A 23,745-nucleotide genomic window follows, 5' to 3' on the forward strand; every position below is an offset into this window, starting at 1 on the left:
GCTGTACCATTCAGATATACCGTCTGTCGATGGTGCCGTAGATTATCCACATTGGCCTGGACCGGATCTGCCTCGTGCAGTACCTCCCATTGTTCCACAGTAGTAATGGGGACTGCGGAACCATATGGGGTGGTGACTAGGTCCTGGTAGTGGTGGGCTGCGGCCGCCCTGGGTGGAGGTGGGCCTGGACGAATCCAGGTGGAACGGTCCCGTAGCTGTGGGCATTCCCTTTTATAATGTCCCCACTTCTGGCAGTGATGACAGGGGCCAGCGGTGGGTTGTCGGAACCGGGGCTGTGCAGCGGGTGGTGGAGGTGGTGGTAGCGGTCTCGGTGGAGCTGGGGTGTAGTTGTTTCCCCCGAATGTTTTAAAGGTTGCTTTTGGAGCTGCAGGTTTTTGTGACCTGCGTGCATCCAGGTAGTCATCCGCTTTCCTAGCCGCCTCGGTAAGGGAAGTAGGGTTTCTGTCCCTTACCCATTCCTGGACCTCATTGGTTACTCCCTCATAGAACTGCTCCATCAGCAACATTTGTATTACCTCCTCCATAGAACGTGCCTTGCTAGCTTGCACCCACCCGAGCGCTGCCCCCTGTAATCGGCATGCCCACTCTGCGTGCGAGTCCTTCTCTGTTTTCTTTAGATCCCGGAACCTCCGCCGGTATGCCTCGGGTGTTATAGCATACCTGGCGAGTATAATTTCTTTCACTTTACTGTAATTCCTTATTTCGTCATTAGGTACAGTCCGATATGCCTCTGCTGCCCTCCCGGTTAACCTTCCGGCCAAAATAGGTACCCAGTCCTCTGCGTTAATTTTATGCAGTGCACACAGTCTTTCAAAGTCTTGCAGGAAAGCGTCTATATCTTCCTCTGCCTCCACATATGTTTTAAAAGCCTGGTATGGTATTTTAGGCTTACCTTCCTGTGGCACATTAATTGCAGAGCTTTGTTCTGGTGCCTGTGTCCTTAGGATGAATTCTTGTACCTCGGCCATTGTCCTGGTAACAATTTCTGTTGGGGGGTTTTCCCCATAAAAGGATAGCCTGAACTGAACCTGCCTCTGGAATTCCGATCCTTGTGGTGTTCCTCCCGGCTCCCTCTGTGCCGGAACTGAATCGCCCTCCATTCTGTACTCTGCCATGAGTTCTGTAACAAGTACTGCTTTCTTCTTATTGCTGGCTTGTATACCCCTTGCCTCTAGGAGGTCCTTTAGCGTGGAGCGTTTTAGCGCAGAAAAATCAATCTCCATCCGTACTCCATTTACGCTTGTTCCTCTGTGAGTTTGGATCCCAGCGCTGCCAACCAATGTAGCGGAGAGCCGATCTTGCACAGCTATTCTCCACTAGAGATTCCAGTGAGGCTCAGGAACAAGGTGATGTTAAGTCCACAGGCAAGGTTTCCAGCAGGTAAAGTAATACAGCAGTATCCCCATCGCAATCCCAATAACTGGACGACACACAGTTTCAGGAGTAGTCTGACAAGCTTTATTCCACAGTTCCTTATAAAGCCCTCTCCCATGCAAGGGAGGAGGTTCTATCACTTAAGACATTATCCAATCTCTAAGTAGTAACCTCCCACAGATCTCCTCCCCTCCTCTAGCATCATAATCCCCTTATTGTGTACACAGTTTTCCCCGAGTTTTGGATGTACCCTAAATACTTGGGGTAGATCCACAAATCCAACATCCCCAGATAGCTCTATTCTGGGGGACCAACATACTTAAAAATTAGCCCATTCGGATGAATGGTTCGTGAGATATGGGGTTCCAAAGATTTGACCGACCGCATGGGTAAAGTATCCGAAAACAGTTCCATGCATTTTGGCCCTGCGGTCGGTCACAAACAAGGGAATGAAAACAGGCGAATTGCCTGTGTTATAGAGCCTGGAGAGGGTTTGAATGAATTCCCTTGTTTATGGGGCTCTTTCTACCGAACGGCGGGTCATTCGGTAGTTTCCATACGAATTTCTGGAAGTATGGAGGTCTCAGCGGTGTTTGCCAAGTCAAGTGTCCGATTTTAGTTCCAGACACTCGACGGCAAAACACCGCTGTTCGGTAGTTTAAGATGGCCGCCGCCACGTGTTTGTTTCCCGAATGGCGGCCACCCAGAGGACAAAGACCACACTGCACTGATTGCCAATTACCTGTTTGCAACATTGTTGCAAACGGTAATTGGAGGCACACTCATTCCTGGGTGGTCTGGTTGTTCGGTAGTTTCATTCCCTTGTTTTATTTGAATGATTCTACCGAACAACTAGAGGAATACAATTCTTTACATACATTTAACTGTCATTATACCCGGATACCATGCTTTCTATACATGTACATACACATTAAACCAGCCATATGACCAAATACACTTATTCTCATACATGTCGTGGGACAGCCCGGTACCAATCCGCTACACGTTTCATATATCCGTTTTCCCTAGCCATGCCCGGCTTTCAAGAATGCTCCACTGTGGCATACTGTAGCGAGAATTCACCTGATGGTATGAGTGAATTGATGCTAGGAACAACAGAGGAATGAGGTGAGAAGAGGTCAATGATCAAACGCTTTTTATCATTAAATTTGCTAGTCGCAATGCCGATTGGATTAGTTCTCCAGCAGGAATAGGGGGGTTGTTTGAAGGGACCTATCATAAACCCGTGGTTGAGTTTGTCTGCAAGCAGTGTGTCTGTGGTGTTGGGGTCTAAGTATGATTGGCGGTTCCTACATTCTAAGGTGCCCCTTGGGAATGCCACTAGCCCAGTGTGGAACCCTTCCGTGAACCCTGTGGTGAGGAAATTGACCAAGTGTGGGGAGGGGTGACTGGAGAGATAATAGGTGAGGTTCCCAATGTTAATTTCTCTGAGTCATTGCTTAGGGGATAGCCGGTTGGGGCACATGTTCTTCGCATGTGCCCTAAAGCAAAGGGAACAGACATGCAACAACTGACAAGTGCTGAAGCTACACCCTCCAGCTTTGAAGTTGTTTCATATCTGTGCCTTACCTAGGAAGACGATGGGCCTGACAAGTTTGTCCTTGAGCACCCTGTCTGACTTGTTGAGAGTGGACTCGGCTTGGCTGGTAGTAGGCAGGCTGAGTTTGGTGGGGCACAGATTGGTAGAATGTGCGGTTGAAGCACCTATGGCACAGGATGGAGGCTTGAGGCCGGTGAAGTGGCAGCAGAACGGCTCCATGTCAAGTTGGCTCCAGTCTGAGAGTAGGTTAAATTGAATCCGTGCTGCTGCCGCCTTTGCCGAAAATGATCTATGATACTCATAGAAATGATCATAGATACTCATCTGTACTTATTGCCTTGATCTACCAATTTGTGGAGATATAGGTCCAGCTCCTCCCTGCGTTGGGGGGAAACTGAACAAATAACATCCCTGTACAGGCCGAACACTATCACAAAGTCGGAAAGGGATAACTTCTTATTGAGCCTGGGTTCCCTGGTCTTGAGTACTACGGACACATCCCCATAGCAATACGCCTTATTCTCCACCAAAGGAAAGACTAGAAGGAAATAATGGAGAATTACTTACTTTGTTGTCAGCAAGGTTGCGAGTGGTTTATGGCCTAAAGGTAGATTACAACAGTTCTGGTTAGAACGGTACGGAACTGAACGTACCAGAGATGGGCTTTGAAGACCTAAAATTAGGTAAAGTAAATATGTGCTGGTACAGGTACCTGTGCACATTACGGCATGGGAATGTATAACCTGTGTTTTAAATCACTTGGTTGTAGTGAAGGCGATGTTCGTGGACTATGGAATAAGACCAGAATCCTAGATAGTAATGAAGGTGAATATTTAAAAATGGAAATATTTTTTATTTGTTTAGCATTTGGCTGTGTGGCCCTTACGTACCTGGGTCTTCACTGAAGGGAGATATTCAACTCGAAAGTAGCAAGCCTAGATTCAGTAGTGTCTAGCTGAAATAGGATATCATTTAGTGAAGTATGGAGATGTACGGTGATTACATGCCCTTCCCCCTCACCCTTCCCAGGTGTGTGGCTTGTGCTGGTGTGTGGCCCCTTAAGTGTGGTGAACCCCCCCATCTTGAAGACAGTAAAATTGGATATTTACCTTATGGTTTGTTTGGGGTTTGGGGATAAAATTTCAGCGCATTGAACTTTAAGGAATGTATGTGTGTGAGGATAATGGGAGTTGTAATTGTGAAACTGGCTGTCTCAGTGGTCCCTTAAGTGTGGTAAAACCTCCCCCCCCATCTTAAAGATATGTATCTTATTATCGTTTGGGGTTAACATTGAGCACATTGGACTTTAAGGAATGTATGTATGTGAGGATGATGGGAGTTGTTACCTCTACATATGTGATGCCGATGTGACTGGCGTTTACCATGGGGAATGTGCCGCGGTGGTCAGCGTGTGCCTGTGACACGCCCACGACACATGAATGGTGGGCATGTAACTTGGAAGGAACGTGTGTGCTGGGTAAGAGGTGAGAGGTGACGTGCCTCGTGGGGGGAGAGGTACGCACGTGGCCCGTTAGTATTTGCAGTCCAGATGTGTCACCGGGACCTGGATGCAAGCTGGCTGGAACGCCAGTGGTTATAGGTGCCCTTCAAGCGTCTGGGGCTGATGTTGGCTGTGTGTAAAGGGTAGTCCTTCTTGCTGATGGGGACACTGCTGGACCGGAACTGGAAGTAGACACAAAGGAGTTTGGGTCGAAGTCGGCCCTGATTAGAGGTAAGTCTGGGTTTAAATAGGCCGTTTAACCCCTCCCACAACTCCGCTTTAACATATATATCACTATAATCTCAGGCAGTCTGGGACATCCATACACAACACCATTAAAACTAATAATGCCCATACATGGAATTTCTTATATAAAGTGTTATATAAAGTACCGGTGGTCTCGTCTAATACTAATGCAAAAATTAACATGACATGGGAAAAGGTTTTATGAAAAACATTCAGGGACGATGGAAGAAAATATTTGTACTTGCCCATCAGTCTCTCCTTGCTACTAAGATTCAAGAGGTAAAGCATCTAACCCCAGTGTGAAGATATTTGCTTCCTTAGTACCTAATACTTATTGGCAATGGCAGGGATCTTGACCCATCCTTGTTTTCTGCCCTCATTGGGGGGTGGGGGGGGGGGGGCTACCTGGTGTGATTGTTTACTTATTTATTTTTGGTCTAAGAGTGGACTGCCCTCTAGCAAACTCACTGTATAATATATGTCACATGGCAATTAAGTATTAGTATTGATGTTGCTTTGCACTTTTGTTTAACCCCTTAAGGACTGAGCCACATGTACACGTTGTGAACAAAACAAAACGTAAACAAAACCTGGCATTTGCGCTACATGTCTGTCCAACCGTAATTCACCTCTTTCATAATAAATGCACCCACCCTTATTATATATAATTGTATTCAGGGGAAACAGGGCTTTCATTTAATATCACAATACAGTTAGAACGAAATAACACACATCTATATATTTTTTAATTATTTATTTGTAATTATTTTTTAATTTTATTTTTTAACGTATTTACATATTTTTTTATATTATATATAAATATATATATATATATAACAATAATTATATATATTTCATCAGTATCAGTCTACGTGTAATTTGATATTAATATATATATATAGTTATATATATATATATTTATAGTAAAATACACCTAGACAGTGTATTTGTGTGTGTGTATATGTGTATATATTTACTTAAATCATATATATATATAATATATATATATATGATCTAAGTATATATATATTTTTTTTACACGTATTTAATTAAATTAGATTGTATTTCCAGCCAGCAGGGGGACTAACTGCCATTACAGTTAGTCCCCCTGCTGGCAATGCCTGAGCCAGCTAACCCAGCCATGTGATTGTGAGGTCCTCGCAAGGACCTCACTCTCACATGGACGGGGGGCCCCCAGGAGGAAGGATGTGCCGTGGGGGGCTCCCTGGGAGTCCCCCCCAACCGCGATTGCCGGTGTGGGATCGCCGGCGACCGGGTAAGTTAAAAAAAAACGGAGGGCTTACTATTATGCCCGGCGGCATTTAGAGCCACTTAAAATAGGGCTTCATAGTACTCCCTCCGGTCTTAAGGTGTTAATATAGTAATGTCAATTAGAGATATCTAATATCCCACCCTCCATTTGTTCTTTGTCCTCCCCTCAGTATATGTCTATGCTGACTGGAAGCATGTTGTGCAAAGAAGATCACAAAGAAACAGCTCGGACGAAACTGGAACACCCGCAACAGATTATTGGACTTTCTGGACATGTGGGGAGGTATAAAGGACTGGGGAGGGAAGGGGTTTTATTATTATTTATTTGGATCTGTTACATCACACTACCAAAGTCCCTGAGAAAGTCCTATAAACGGACAAAACGCATAGGACCCCTGGTGGTGACTCAGAGATACTACACCCATTTATTTTAACTTTGATGTAAGTGAATACATTGATTTTTTATTATATACTTGATTGTGCACTACAATTTTATTTTTCTCTCTTGAGTACATATACTCCATCCAATCCATGGTGATTTGAATACAGAGTGAAGATTAAATCCTTGGAAGGAATTTATACTAAAGGCACTTTAACTTCAGTCAATATAATAGTAAGTGGCCATTTGTGAACATAACACTTGTGGTTGATTCATATACACAGTTGTACGCTATGTTTTTCTGTTTGTTATTTGATTAGCAGATCATTCCCAATTTGTTTTGTATATGAACCCCTTTACAAAGCAACTTCTAAATTGCCACCACAAAGTAAAGAAACAAGAAATAAATAGTTGCCCATTTCACTCAAAGGAATGAAGAGGTGGAGGTTCAGGAAGAATAGAAAGTGACTTAGTCCAAAGAGCAAACCAAAGTAACAAAGGAACATCAGAGAACAGACAACAACATGTTAGAATAGTCATAGTACAGTTGCCATAAATTGTTGTACCAAAGAAAACCATAGGTGACAGACCAGAAAAAGAGGTTTTACAATAACCATTACAAAACAGATGTTGTTTCTCTAATGACATTGGGCAGCTGGAAGAGATAACATACGTGTTAGTCCTGGGTCTGACTTAGATACTGGAATGTGTGATCCTTTAAACAGGAGAGCGATTCAGCATTAACATATGTTCTCAGAGATTTCTCTTCAGGAATGAGCAGGGATGTGCTATGTAGAGGGGCATAGATTCCCCATTTTCTATCTGATCTGATGTGTTACTTTAGCTAGAAAATTTCTTCATACCACAGTAGAAGTAGTGAAGCAATGATAGGGAGTGCAATATATTCAGTAACATGCAAGGTTTACCAGGTAGAAGGGATAAATAGGACATTGAGGATAGGTAGCACCTACACTGTAATTGTACCCACATTGGTTTCAGGCTCAGGGAATGTAAGGACAGACAGGAGAACATTGTCAGGAACAAGAGAGGTTTCCTCATCTGAAAGGGCAGGTATAACCTCAAAGATAGGTTTCATGGAGTTGCTGGGTACACCCTTCTTGGCTTCAGGCTCAAGGATTTTAGTTATAAATTGAACATTCAACAGCTATATCAGGAATACAAGGATTAGCAGGACAATATCTTCATTAATAGGTATGTTTACAGTGTTAATGGCTATTGTCCAGGCTACTGGTTAAGGAGTATTTTTTTTCATGTATCAGAGGTGATGGCTCATGGGAGTTTGCCATCTGAGCATGGGACACCACATTGTGCACAGTCACAACCTGTCATGTATTCATCTGCTTGTAAAAATATGATTAATGGAATTTACTGTTTAGACAGGAAAAGTTGTGGCGAGCAATATTACTGTCCTGACAGGAAAAGTTGTGCCAAGCAGCAATCAATCCACAGGAGGGTTGGTGCTGAGCAGCAATCATGCAAATAGGATCCTGGTATCTGCCCTTGAGGTCAAAGGCCGGTTACAACCAATCAGATCCACAGGCGGGGTATTTAGGCCCAGTTCTCCTCTTACTCAGTACCCTGTCGTGGTTTCCCTTGTGGTTGTCCGAGAGCGCGTTATTGATTCTGGTAATTCAGGTTATTTGACTTTGGCATTGTATTTGACTTCCCTGTTTTATGGCATCCCTGACCCCTGGCCTTTTCCTTATTGTTGTGTCTCTTTCTGTATCCCTAGACCTCGGCTATTCCTGACTATTCTTTGGTACGTTAGTCCGGCCATTCTAAGGTCCGGTATACGTTACCTATCAGTCATCTGTGTTACACAATTCTATGTGCTGGATCATACTGTAATCCTGACACAACCACAAGGAAAGAAGCAACATTGTGCACAGGAATCTATCCAGCTGGTTAAGGTATAGTCATGGCAGGAGCTTAGAGTACATCTTTAAAATGTAAAGCAGTCTTGGGCAGATTTTCAGCTTCAGGAATCACCTCGATAGCTCCATGGCGCGTAAACTGTTTCAGGGACAGGAACATCTTCACATTCACACAGCAGAGGCTTTAACATGTCTTTTGCTTGAGCATGAGGTAGGGCAGATTCTCCTTGTGACCAAGTGCCCTTCCCCACTTGTTCTTTGAGAGGCCTGCTTGCCAGCCTCTTGCCTTGTGACTATGGCTCCTGGGATATATTGCCAGTTAAAAACACTATTTGGGCTTATTGTCATTTAAAAGACTGTGTCTGACTTTTTAAATACTGTGGGAATTGACACACAACAATTGACCCACAACATTGCTCAATACGCAACCACTCAATGTTCCCCACGACAGCACACACGTAAGGGATAAAACTATTGCTCACCAGCAAGATATAGTGAGGTTCACCTAGCATAATAACCCACAGGTTGCAGGATTAACCAGTTTACTACACGACCAAACACTGAGACAAGCAGACTTTCCGTGCAACCAGGTTCTATAATTAACAAAAAAAAGTGCTATGTACGAATGCCACGATACTGTAAAATGTAGAACATGTATTACTCCATTGGCTTGGACTAGCTATTGTGGCTTGGCAAGCGTATGTGTGAAACCTAAGCACTGCAAAAATAAAGAATTAAAAAAAATTGTAGATTATGCTAGCTTTAGTGTACCTATAATCTTAATTTTATTAATGACAGGAGGCGAGTATTTGCTTAAGTCTCTCTTTACTAGAACTCCACAGCAGCACAGAAAAAACAACCAATCAGAAAAAAGTTAGGTACTATAAAACTCCCCTCCCCATGCATCATTTCCTCTTTCAAGCTGCGACAAAACAGAATAAAAGGCAGAGAACATCATGGGGAAGAAACAAAGTCCTAGATACGATGAATACAACGATGTCCACCATCCGAGAGTAACCGTCAAACTAGATAGTGTTGATGGACTGTAAGCTGAAACGAGAGAAAAACAGAATCGAACAGGTTGATTATCCAATTAAATGTACTCAGAATAAACATGTAGGTACCCAATGTAGCAACCAAAATTAACCTTAATATATCCCAACCCTACTTAGATATCCCAACCCTACTTATGAAAAGAAACACAGACATAATGAACAAGCGACAGGTATTAGAGACAACAAACAGAGTTGCATACGTACCTGATAATCTAAACTATAACATTAAACAAGGGAGGGACAAGAATGGGTGGGAAATACTCGCCTCCTGTCATTAATAAAATTAAGATTATAGGTACACTAAAGCTAGCATAATCTACAATTTTATAACATGACAGGAGGCTTCGTATTTGCTGTTTCAACGCTCAATTCACCAATCCAACGCTGTTTGTGTCGCTGGTATCTATTGCAGGAAATATCAGAGTAATCCTAATTGGACATTCCAAGTTGGATAATTGACAGTAGACGGATAAAAGAAAATGCCAGCCGACGAAGCATCTCAATTACGGAAAAAAGTACCATCCGCGGGTAAATCCATTGTATGTGGTTGCGACTTGTTTCCTAGCAGCCGGTCCATGAGCTGGCAAGCTGACCTATCAGCCACCTTCCTGTAGTTTTAATATCAAAGGTCAAGTTCGGACTTTGGGACGCGAGAAGAAACTGTCACCGTCTCAACTCATGATCCGTAAGGCGGTTCCTCCGATCGTGCCAGGGATATTCGGCGATGCGGTCTTGCAGGTAGATCTCCAATTTCAAGGAATGCGCCCAAGTCCACTACCAAAATCGTATTAGAAACCGAGGAGGAACTTTCGTTCCTTCCTGTCCTACCCGGTGATATGTCTCATCCGAGAATAATTTCATAATGCAGGCAAGAGCGTGGCCAAACTAGCCGTATTCTAAGTGATTCTAAGATTCCAAATGGACTGAGTAAACCTTGGACGCAGTAGTGAAAGACTCCAAAGGACGTCCATTCAGGGTTCCGAACTGAACTTGTGTGGAAGGACGGTGGTCGACTATACTGGGAATAGCGAATCCTGGAAACCTTCAAAGGAAGGGAAAAGCCAACCGGAACGCAGATTTCCATCCAGCAATGCCCTCGTCAAAGAGTGAAAGATGTCTGTAGGAGTCGGGGTACACCAGGTACCTCCGTAAAGTCTCATAGATCCCCTCGACGGTAGTTGAAAAAAAGGGGGTAGCGCGAATCCAAAAACAGACGGCTCCCGTGAGGGATGAATAGAGTATAGACGAAGGGTCCTCCATCTCCGAACCATGTTCACCAGGTATGCTCTCCGATTTTATCCCAAGATCGTAAAGACCGGAGAAGTGAAGACAAACGAGGATTCCTGATTTACCATATGACCCATACGTACGGTTTAACCTTCAGACCGGGCAATAGTCCTTCCTTAATGTTGTTACCCGAGCAAGGCGGTGCCTGTTTGCTCCATGAAGGTCTCCGTATCTCCCGACATCTTGACATGGGGGAAACTTTCTGCTCAGTTTGCTAGTAATGGTCTGGATATCTAAAACAGAAAGCAAACTCTGTATTATATGGTGCCGAATATGCCAAAAACCTGCACTCTCAAAATACCGGAGGACCATCAGTTAGTGTACCATCTCCAGGAGTGTGTGTAAATAAATGGGAGACTCCCCCCATTATACCTCTGAGTATTACTCGCGTGTTTTACAGCAGCCCGGATCCAGTAGATCCGTCACGGGAGATAGAATAGAGGGATCTAGTCCAAACATGTAATACTTGCATGACCAGGCAGTCCTCTAGGACGAAGCCAGTAGCGTGGATGGCAGCTCTAATTGAATTCCGGAGGGACGCCCCTCTATGTAGTCATCAATGTCTTGCACAGGCACAAGCCTGTGTGATGAACAAATGGCCGGTACTGTAGAGCGTCGAGTGCATGAAAGAGCCGCGCTCTCTACTACTGTGATCGCATACCGTGAGAGCGTCCGGGTGCTAGCCTGAGCGGGCCGCACCCATTAGTAACCAACAGCAGAGTCTACATCCGAGACCGGTTCTCTCTATGAGAATGGGTCCACCCAACTTGTACTTTGTATCCAGCCCAGTATCTGGTTGATGACGAGTGAGGGACTGCGCCCTCTAATAACAAATCAGTATCCGGTTCCGTATGAGAGGATTCGCCCACTGCTCCTGAAAATAAATATACTCGGATCGAGGTGATGGAGGGCCGCACCCTCCTGTGGTGCAAACTAGAGTCCCTAGAGATTCAGGGTGACCAAAACCGTAGGGCGCACCAATCACAAATGTCAGCATAAGGCTGAGGGCAATCTGGGAAACAAGGAATGGAAAACTATCAACCGACTATCCGGATCCCGTGCGCGCGCGCGGGGTCCTGGTAGGCTGTTGGTAGTCCGAGGAAAGCTGGAGACGTTCTCCGCAATCCACGAGTGCCCGGGAGGTCGGAGGAGACCAAGTCAGGCCTCACGACGACCCGAGCGAATAGGAAAAGGAAGTCATGAAAAAAACAAAACAAAACAAAAAAGCAACAATAAACGAAGATAAGAGAAAATACACCCATTCTATCTCGGATAGAATGTAAACAGCAGGCCGGAAGGTAAGAAAAGTAAATCCCACTGGACAGGGCCAGGAGCTAACCTAACGCAGGAAAAAAAAAAAAAAAAAAAAAAAAAAAAACTACCGAACCTATAGGGACTCCGGGAGGCATATACAGAGTAGATGGTAAAGACAAGGGAAAAACACAGCTTTCTCCTGAAGGAGTCCGAATACCGGTCCCTGCCGGTGCGAAGTTCTCCTTGGAGACGTGTAGTCGCCGGTTTGGAGTAAACCGTGGATGTGTCCGGGGTCTTCATAAGAAACTTTGCCCTTCAGGCATGAGGTTTAGGGCCTTCACCCTTCCCGCCATATTCAGATGGCCGTATACTGGTGTCCTTTCGAACACTATGGCAATGGTGTTTGCCCGGACACCTGCCTATCTCCATGTCACTGGTGTGCACTGGGTTTTCCTCAGTGATATTACCCCAGGCCTGCGGGCAAAAGGGGTTCGGTACCAATAGCGTAGGCCCGTCCTTAGGGCATAGTCTCAGCAGGTCAAACGAATGGACACAGAAAGGTTAGCCAAGAAAATAGTCACAGGCATAGCCGGCCATCCAAGTAGGCACCGAGCTAGCAGGCTATCCAATGGGGCACAGACATAGCAGGCCATTTTGTTGGGCACAGGTATTGCAGGCCAATCTTATGGGCCAGACCTAGCAGGCCAATCTTATGGGCACAGACATAGCAGGCCAATCTTATGGGCACAGACATAGCAGGCCAATCTTATGGGCACAGACATAGCAGGCCAATCTTATGGGCACAGACATAGCAGGCCAATCTTATGGGCACAGACACAGCAGGCCAATCTTATGGGCACAGACACAGCAGGCCAATCTTATGGGCACAGACACAGCAGGCCAATCTTATGGGCACAGACACAGCAGGCCAATCTTATGGGCATAGACACAGCAGGCCAATCTTATGGGCACAGACACAGCAGGCCAATCTTATGGGCACAGACACAGCAGGCCAATCTTATGGGCATAGACACAGCAGGCCAATCTTATGGGCACAGACACAGCAGGCCAATCTTATGGGCACAGACACAGCAGGCCAATCTTATGGGCACAGACACAGCAGGCCAATCTTATGGGCACAGACACAGCAGGCCAATCTTATGGGCACAGACATAGCAGGCCGTTCTTATGGGCACAGACATAGCAGGCCAATAAATGGGGCACAGACATAGCAGGGCATACCCCAGTGTTGTATTCCGACAATAGCAGGGGGTCAATCTGTGTAGAGCCCCCTATATGTGTAATGAAAACCAGGGAACCTAGGGTGAAATAACTCCAATATGCAAACCCCCCTAGGCAGAGGTAATGTGTCTACAGATATACAGGAAACTGTTAGACCTTAATGCTTGTGGCCAAAAATAAGGATATCCTGTTGCAGGAAAACTCAGAAGTACAGGGTGTATTGCCTACAGGCTGATCTCCAGCCCTTGAAGAAATATAGAAGTAAAAATATATAATATATATGTTTGATCACATAATTGCTATATGTCTCTATATGGATATGCACCCTGAGCAGGGTGGGAGGTGGTCCTCTCAGACTGCCAGCGAGTTAGGTTGGGGTCTGAATACACCCTGCCTATAGATGGGGGAGGAGAAAGCCCCTCCACAGACCTCCGCCAAGAACGGTACTGTCGGGGAAGGAGCTGCGCGTGGGCACACCCCCCGCCCCCCCGCACACGCGGTCCGCGGGCGGCCGCAGTGAAGCCTCTACGTGGAGGAAACGATCCGACCACCGGGTACTCGCGCTCACTCGCGAGTACCCCTGCGACCGCATAGAACACACAGGACCCACGTGGTCCGCGGCGGAGACGGCTGTCGCGAAGCAGCCATGTGGGAAAGAAGATCCGGTCGCCGGGTACTCGTGCTCACTCGCGAGTACCCCTGCGACCGGGTAAAACACACAGGACCCACGGGGGGGGGGGACGGCTGCAGCGAAGCAGCCACGTGGGAAAGAAGATCCGGCCGCCGGGTGGTCGTGCTCACTCGCGAGCATACCGGCAGCTGAAAAAAACACACTGGGCTGGCGGAGATTAACTCCGCGGTCCCAGATCTCGGGGGACAGAGGAGGCAAATGCTTTGGAGGTAGAAGCAGCGATGATCCGAAGTACAGACACCAAAGAAAAATCCCACAAGGCCTATAACCTACTGCATTTACAGGAAAAAAATCCCATAAGCACAAAACACACTGCATTTTAAAAAATAAAATGCCACAAGGCCTATAACCTACTGCATTTACAGGAAAAAATCCTATAAGCACAAAACACACTGCATTATAAAAATAAAATGCCACAAGGCCTATAACCTACTGCATTTACAGGAAAGAAATCCCATAAGCACAAAACACACTGCATTATAAAAAATAAAATGCCACAAGGCCTATAACCTACTGCATTTACAGGAAAAAAATCCCATAAGCACAAAACACACTGCATTATGGAAAGTAAAATGCCACAAAGCCTATAACCTACTGCATTTACAGGAAAAAATCCCATAAGCACAAAACACACTGCATTATAAAAAATAAAATGCCACAAGGCCTATAACCTACTGCATTTACAGGAAAAAATCCTATAAGCACAAAACACACTGCATTATAAAAAATAAAATGCCACAAGGCCTATAACCTACTGCATTTACAGGAAAAAATCCCATAAGCACAAAACACACTGCATTATAAAAAATAAAATGCCACAAGGATAAAACACTGTATATAAAAATAAAATGCCATAAGGATAAAACATACTGCATTATAAAAATAAAATGCCATAAGGATAAAACCTACTGTATATAAAAATAAAATGCCATAAGGATAAAACCTACTGTATATAAAAATAAAATGCCATAAGGATAAAAACCTACTGTATATAAAAATAAAATGCCAGAAGGATAAAACATACTGCATTATAAAATAAAATGCCATAAGGATAAAACATACTGCATTATAAACATAGAATGCCATAAGGATAAAAATATTGCATTTACATGAATACAATCCCACATGGATAGAACATACTGCATAATAAGAATAGAATCCCACAAGGATATAACATACTGCATATAAGAATAAAATCCCCTAAGGATTACAACAATACTGCATTTATAAGGCTAAAAGACTGAATATAAGCAATAAAAACCCAAAGCCACCCACTATAAGCAGGAGGCAGTGGTACTCTGACCTGTACTGACTGCAGAGCAGCAAAGAAAGAGGAAATGATGCATGGGGAGGGGAGTTTTATAGTACCTAACTTTTTTCTGATTGGTTGTTTTTTCTGTGCTGCTGTGGAGTTCTAGTAAAGAGAGACTTAAGCAAATACGAAGCCTCCTGTCATGTTATAAAATTAAAAATTAAAATACTGTGGGAAAGGATCTGCACTTTCAAAGAGGCATTTCGGATGCAGCCATTTTAATATAGCTGAATGCGGTCAGCTGTGTTTTGCCATCGAGTTGATGGAACTAAAATTGGATACTCGACGGCACGAACACCGCTGAAGTTTTACCTTCTTTGGAACTCTCACACTTTGACAATACAAACGCCACAGTAGCATTGTAGATTTGCATGAATGGCCCTCTTCGTGCATTCAAACGGTATTTGAAATGTATTGAATGGACCGACCGCACAGCCAAAATCTATGAAACTGTTTTGGGCAGGAAAGCCATGCTGCGGTCGGTCAAATAAGACTCCCAGCTAACTCCCGAACGGCTGAACGGATTTGCATGATTGTTGGATATGTGTGTTCCCTAAGTATGCTGGTTCAGAAATTGTAAGTTTTATGTGAATGTGATGTATAATTTTTAAGTTATAGAAATTATGTAAAAAGTGTATTTTTCGCTTGGAGATAATTGAGCTGATACAGTAATTAGGCCAATTATCTCCGAAGCAGAGGGGAGGATTTTACTGTAATGAATGGGAGTGTTTAACTGTGTGTCTGTATATGATTGGTTGTTACGTTTGTGTTTTCAGTACCCAACAAGGTCCACGTGGGTGGTAACCTTGTGGGGAAATGTGTATAAAAGGAGCAATAAAGCCTTTTGCAGAATGTGCATTATGTTCCTGTTTGACCCTCAACATGTAATCTTGTCTCGTGATTGGAGGGGAACTGCTATAATCACACTGGGGATTGCTATACTTGGTATACTCCCTTGAGCTCTAATCACTTAGCTCTTTTAAGTGCTGTTCCTGATATGTTCTCCTGGAGGAGATGTCTTTCTGACACGGTCCTAGAGGACAGAGGCTGATCCAGGGTGGAAGGAAGACGGCGAGACTCAAGTTAAGCTACGGCGGTTGTGGAGTCTGTGGTGGTTGTGGTGTCCGGTGCGGTGCTTGTGGTCCTCGGTGCAAGCTAGGAAGCGTCCATCAACAGAAGGTACTCGGTCGGAGTACAGGTGATCTCTTACACTCCTACAACACAATCTACTTCTAAAGCTTTCAATTTGGACAATTCTGTGGAGACAGTAATAATTTCAGAACCTGGCATCAAAGTCTCTTTCACTACAGGTATCATTTGCAAAGAGTCTGGGACTATTTCCAGAGTTGGATTGCACATTCACTGTAGTTTTCACAGAATATGGGATTTAAACTCTATGCAGTGGAGAAAAAGGTTTTACAGATAAGAGATAATGGTTCTGTAGAATGTAGTATGAACAAGAAGTAAATTGAAATTCAGCTGGAATCTGTGACTGTGAAGCAGGGAATAATTCTCCCTTAAATCAAGAGTCAGCCTGAACAGAAAACTTTGCAACAGCAGGTTTCGTGCAAGTCTTTACGGGGGTCCTGTTAGAAACATTGGTCTGTGGCCCTTTAGACCATACTGCAGTCTGGAGTCCTGTATATTCATTCCTCTTAATCAGAGAGGTCATCATCCAATGAGGCTAAATACTGAGCATTATTAAGATCATTGATATGACCCATTTTGGAGCACCCCATACTATATTTAATACTATATGCTGTCTCATCATCAGATTCTCAATCAAAGTATACAGGTTGCTGCACAGGAATAGTTAGCAGATTTAGTATCCCAATCAGGAGGATCTACAAGCCAGCCCTCCAAATATCAGAGAAACCTGAGTCAGAGTCTGGAGGACAGGATGTAAAATCTACAGTATGGGTACTATGAAGTTTGGGATACTGTAATGTTGCTTTTTCTCGAACAGAAACCAGGTTTTGACACTGTAGAATCTGAAACAGAGCAAATGATACCAGAATGAGTCACAGAAGAGTTAACAAGTGCCTATGCTGGTTCTGTAACTGAGAGTTCACTGCAGAGCCTGCAGTCTGGGATGCTAATGATGCCGGAGGTTAAGGTTTTTGGCAAAGTACTACAATGGAATCAAAAAACGTAATCCTTGCCTGCAAGGTTACAACCAAACTAGGTAAGGTTAAGAAAATACAATTGCAAATAGTTTGAATAGTTTTTAATTGTGCTTACATGTGAGACACTGAATGTTTAGCCAAAATGTTTTTTTAAAAGGAACAAATCATTCAATAGCAAATACCAAGTACTTCAGGTATCCCTATAGTGTTTTATGTATTTCAGATAGAAACTTAAATATTAAACTAATTTTATAAATTACATACTTTTCTTTATTCATTTTCAGGGTTAGCCAATGAAGGCTGAATTGTTATGAATTCAAAATTAATTTTGCATTTTCATCTAAAATTGCTGAAAATTCTGACTTAAGGTTTATATTCACTTTTAATTCACTTTGAAGTACCAACACTCTACTGAATAACACTGTATGTATTTTGAACTTCTTCTCAGTAAAACGTCTTGTACATCTAAAATCAGCTGCTTTGGAATTTTCTGATGGCTATAAATGCAGGATCCATGTAATAGTGAGAACACTACTAGGTTAAACAGGCTATTTAAAACCACCCAACACTCTTGCTTTTCCATGGTAGCCAAAATTCTAGAAAACAAATTTCCAGCTTGAAAAATAGCTAGCTTAAGCCATCTGGAGCTGACCCTGACAGACCTCTTGATGACGATTGTCTGTTAAGCAATACTTCTTAACAGCCATCTTGTGAAAGACAGCTTTTTAAGGATCAGCAACTTGACCTCAAGAGGATAGGCCATACAATATTATTAACTCCTTCATGGCAAGTCCCTCGTATGACGACAGTCTAGGAAAGTCGTTTGTCAGCATGAGGTTAACAGTATTTTGTTAACTAATAACTAATGTCCTTATACAACGAACATGTAATTTTAATGTAGAATTTCAATGTGTCCATGTGTAATCCAATCCACTATTGTATATGTATTCTTCAGCCATGATTAAAAAGATCGGTATCATATCTAAACTCATTTCAGCTTACAAGTCTCTTCCCCAGAATGTTGAAAAATCTATGATTTTTATCTAAATTTTGCAATCTGGTTACCAATATTCCACTGATGACTAATAAGTAAATAGACTTATGTTTTTGCTTGATTATAAATATACATCAAAACCATGAAAACTGCATTTGTACGCAGATACGATGGCACATGTATAATTTTTTTTAATATAGATTTTTAGCAGTGTTTTTTCTCTCTGCTATATGTTCTCATCAGTGGATGTATTTTATCATGGAGTAAATACACCACTATCACACTGCACAGATCATCAATCATTCAACTTGGTTTAAAAAAGGTAATCATGGTTTGGATGACCCCTTTGTCAGAGACTGAGCATTGTCATTAAAGTATAGAAACTGCATCTAAACATCACAGCTCATCCTGTTTATTAAAGCAGCAGAGGCGACAGAAAGAGCGTACATAGGTCCTAATCCGTATTTTTAGTTAACTGCTTCTTCGTCTGCTCTTGTTTCTGAGCGTTCTTGTCTTCTAACAATTAAAGGGAATGAATTACAAAAAGAAAATTGGAATCATCAATATCAAACACAGATCAGTATGCTCTCTCTGATAACTAAAGTCATGTTCTTCTCTTCTGTCCATTCATAAGAAAGAAAAGCTGTACAGCAGGTATGCAGCTGGCATCTAAATAGTTACAATTGATGGTCACCGAGGTAAGTCTAATGTGTGGAAGCAAGGTAATATTTTCTGGCACATCATTTTACAAACGTTAACATTTTTAGCAACCTGTAGCTGTTTCATGTAAGCAATTAATGTGGCTGACTGGACTTATAAATAATAATAAAAAAAATTAATAAAAATAATATATATATACACACACTGGAACAAACCATTTTTGGAAGCTCTAAGAACAGGGACCAGTCACCATTACAGGAACCAGTTACAATCCAACAACAAGTAGCCCAAATGAAGAGATGGTCACTTCCAGAACCTGACTTCATCCACACCTACTGGATAAAGAATCTTAACAATATTGCATGGACACCTAGCAGCACAAATTAAACAGCTACTAGCAACAGTCCCCGCCCTGACTGGCTAACACAAGGCAGAACAATACTGGTCATGAATCACCCTCACAACGGAACAAGACCATCTAACCAGGAAGGACCCTCAAAAGGTACCTAGCAGCTGTAGAGATAAACTACCTGAATCGGGAGAAACATGAAAAATCAAAAGTGTAATACCAAAAAAATGCTACAGCATCTTTGGGAAGATAGTTAGAGCCCCTGACGTTCATTATGCCAGTGACTCATCTTTACTCTGATAGATTGGGAAGTTGTTTTTTTGGTATTATACTTTTGATTTTTCATGTTTCTCCCGATTCAGGTAGTTTCTCTCTATAGCTGCTAGCAACCTTTTAAGACTACTGCCCACTTTATTTTAGAAGTGGAGGAGTGCAGATTGGGGGTGCCCTCGAAGGCACAAGTGGCCAGTATATGTATTTCCCCCCTTCCCTCATATAGGTATAGTACCAAATTAGTTTAGTTTACCTAGATCTTGGATTGCAGCTATCAGAGTGTTAGGCCAGACTGTGAGCTTCAGTCTGTACCGTGTATACTACCCTGTTGCTATCTTGAGAATTAATGAATTGAAACTTTCCTTCACCTTATCACTGCTCTGTTTCTTTTCATTGCTACTTTGTTTATTATTCCATTATACAGACAGTGTATATCACATTGCAGCAACATCAAGGAGATTTTACTTTACATTATGTTGTTGGTCCTGTATGTATATAATTTTTTTGTTGTTTGCTTGTATATATTTACTTTTTTCGTGGAACCCTTTGACATAGTGTATCAACATCGTGGAACCCCCTCCTCCTCACCCCCCCAGAAAAAGAAAATAAATAAATTGCGCCGTTGCATAAACCTTTTTTTTTGTATGTGCCGTTGTGTGTGTGTGTCAAGGTGTGTGTATCTGTGTTTGTATGTGCCAGTGTGTGTATCTGTGTGTCAGTGTGTATCTGCATGTGTCTGTATGTATCTGACACACAGATACACACTGGCACATAGTGGCACACAGATACACACACTGGCACAGACACACACACACAAATACACACACAGTGGCACACACAGTTATATATACACTCACACAATATGACATACATAAGAGCCGACCTCCTGTTAACTTACCTTGTGTGTCCAGGATGGTGGCTTACTTGTGGTCCTGGTGATGCTAGCGGAGGCTGATCCATGCTGTTCACTCTCTGGGTGGCCATCTCCTGCCTCTTCCCTCTCTACCACACGGCAGCAACTCTGTGAAACTGGGAGGAAGTGCTATCACTTCCTCCCAGGCAGCCAATACTACAGGGGCCTGGTCGTGCTGTTAAGGGCCCGCAGCACCTGATTGGGCCCCTGATTTGGGATAAAATCGCGACAGTCATTTTGTTTGGGGAAATCACGGCGGAACCCCATTTGTGTTCTCACGGAACCCCAGGGGGAAACGCTGATCTATACCAATAAAAGTTAAGTTTTATTTACACTTGGGATGTATTTAGCAAGTTTTTAGGTCCTAGTAGTCTTTCTGAAGTTGATATCTTTAACCATATACTCATTTTCCACACCCCTCATGGTTCCTTTTTTTTTTTTAGTTAGTTCAGTAGCAGTCCAAGTTGTGATAGGGGCACTTGGTGCTCTGATTGCAACACTTGGTGCTGTGATATATATGCAAAAAAATAATTCAGAAATTCATAATAATAAATCCATACCGTCACTCTAGGTCTTCCATTCCAGTTTTCAATTTATTCATTTTATTTTTATTTATTTTATATTTATTTTGTATAAAGAAGAATCATTTGAAAATCCTTGGAGTGCTGGTATTCACTGTGGCAGGCTTATGCAATGTATGATTGTAACGGACCGTTTCTGCATATGAGGGGTTAAAATCCATTTAGGCGATAATCCCCTTTTCCCAAAAAGGCACAGCTACTGTAAAAGCACCAAAACTCACGAACTGGATATAGATGAATAAGGTAGTACTCCAGCTGGAACCTCACAAATAGCTGCTAGCAGATGAATAGGAAAAGCAGACATCAGCTTACACTCCTTAGCAATCAATCTCCAACAGCATACAGTGAATCCCCCCAAGAACGAGACAAGGCTCCGTGTTGAGGGTCAAGCAGTGGTCTGAGGTGCTGGGGCACCCAGCCTGGTTTTTATTACATGAGTACACATACAGGCCCCACCCAGGGGGAGGCATAAAATAACCAATCACATACATGGTTCAGCCCACACATCCCCTCTCCTCAGATAACATTAAACCCAATTATCCGGTACACTTTTCCAGCCAAGTTCTGGATGTACCCCAAAAACAGGGGGTACACCTTTAAATCCAGCATCGCTGGATAGCCCTTATTCAGGGGGGAAACATATCCAAAATTCAAGTCATTCGGATGAACAGTTCGGCAGATATGGGTTTCCAAAGATTTGACCGACCGCATGGGTAAAGTATCCGAAAACAGTTCCATGCATTTTGGCCCTGCGGTCGGTCACAAACAAGGGAATGAAAACAGACGAATTGCCTGTGTTATAGAGCCTAGAGAGGGTTTGAATGAATTCCCTTGTTTGTGGGGTTCTTTCTACCGAACGGCGGGTCATTCGGTAGTTTCCATACGAATTTCTGGAAGTATGGAGGTCTCAGCGGTGTTTGCCTAGTCAAGTGTCCGATTTTAGTTCCAGACACTCGACGGCAAAACACCGCTGTTCGGTAGTTTAAGATGGCCGCCGCCACGTGTTTGTTTCCCGAATGGCGGCCACCCAGAGGACAAAGAATACATTACACTGATTGCCAATTACCCGTTTGCAACATTGTTGCAAACTGTAATTGGAGGCACACTTATTCCTGGGTGGTCTGGTTCGGTAGTTTCACTCAATATAATGAATGGAGTGATTCTACCGAACAATCAGTTGAATGCTGCATACATATCACCCAGGTTAAACTTAACACATGAATACATATACAATATTACAGGCAGTACACTAGAATATGCTTCACAGTCTTAAAGGGACAGTAGTCCCAAAAGTCCCAATCTGTTCATAGATGATTTTAAAGGGCCAGTAGCAGCCATATACATTATTACATGCCCAAATATAGTTTTTATAGAGCAATATGTCCAGGGGCCGTAGTCCAAAGGCAGCAGGCGGGCAACCAGGCTCCTCCAATACAATGTGGCGAGATTGGTTTCGTCACATCTCTCCCCCTTTCCAAAAAGACTAACAGGGTACCTGACCTCCTGCCGGTCAGTGCCCTTGTTAGTCCAGCAACCCACCCACAAAGCAAAAAAAAACAGTACAGCCCACCCACAATAAATAGTTACTACACCTGGGTAGAGGAGAAGTTTGTCCATGTCCAGGTGCCTCACCACGGCTGTGTAGGGGACTGGTAGGCTGCCTTGGTGGGTTGCTGAGTGGGCAGAGACCAGCGGTACTCTGTCCTGGTACCAGCACTACCACCGGAGTAGTCTGGTTGGAGCCTGGTTGCTGGAGACGGACTGTCTCCCCCTTAGTTGCATAGCTCTGCTGCTGAGGGGGGCGACCGGTTGTCTCCCCCTTGGATACACAGCTCTGTCGTGGGGGGGTAGGACCGACCATCCCTACCCCCTGTGTGGTAAGTGCAGAGACCACGGTCCCATCTGCACTTGTGGGGGGTTTACAGTCTCCCCCTGGTACGTTAAGCCGCCGCTGGGGAGAGGGGGTAACAAGCTCCTCTCCCGATAGAACACTCTGCCCATTAATGATCCACCGCTGGGGCATACATATCACCCAGGTTAAACTTAACACATGAATACATATACAATATTACAGGCAGTACACTAGAATATGCTTCACAGTCTTAAAGGGACAGTAGTCCCAAAAGTCCCAATCTGTTCATAGATGATTTTAAAGGGCCAGTAGCAGCCATATACATTATTACATGCCCAAATATAGTTTTTATAGAGCAATATGTCCAGGGGCCGTAGTCCAAAGGCAGCAGGCGGGCAACCAGGCTCCTCCAATACAATGTGGCGAGATTGGTTTCGTCACAATGATCATATAATGTAACTAACTCCCCATTATTTTTTGCCTAGATTAGGTGTATTTTTTTTTTTTCAACTTTTAAAAACTAATACAATCTGTAAACGTTGAAGTTGCTGTTTGGTAGATGGGAGAGTGCGCTGGATCTTGTGTGTTGTTTATTGTATAATATGGCCCCCAGCAGCACCCCATTGGGGCATGTTCAGGTGAGTGCAACCACCCCCCATGTTCCATATATATATTTGGTAGTCTAGCCAACTCCTTGGTTTTGCACCCCTCCCTGTCACAGGTGCCTCATCTCAGGTCCCTATTTAGCCTTGTACTGCAGAGAGCCTCAGATGGATTTTTTCCCCCAAGTGGGTTAATCTCATAAGAGCAGACATTAGACTGTGAGAGTAGGACCTGCCAAAGATGGGGTACATTGACATTGTGGCAGGCTTATGCAATGTATGATCATATAATGTAACTAAATCCC

The sequence above is a fragment of the Pelobates fuscus genome, chromosome 2 (assembly GCF_036172605.1).
Source record: "Pelobates fuscus isolate aPelFus1 chromosome 2, aPelFus1.pri, whole genome shotgun sequence".
Classification (NCBI taxonomy): Eukaryota; Metazoa; Chordata; class Amphibia; order Anura; family Pelobatidae; genus Pelobates; species Pelobates fuscus.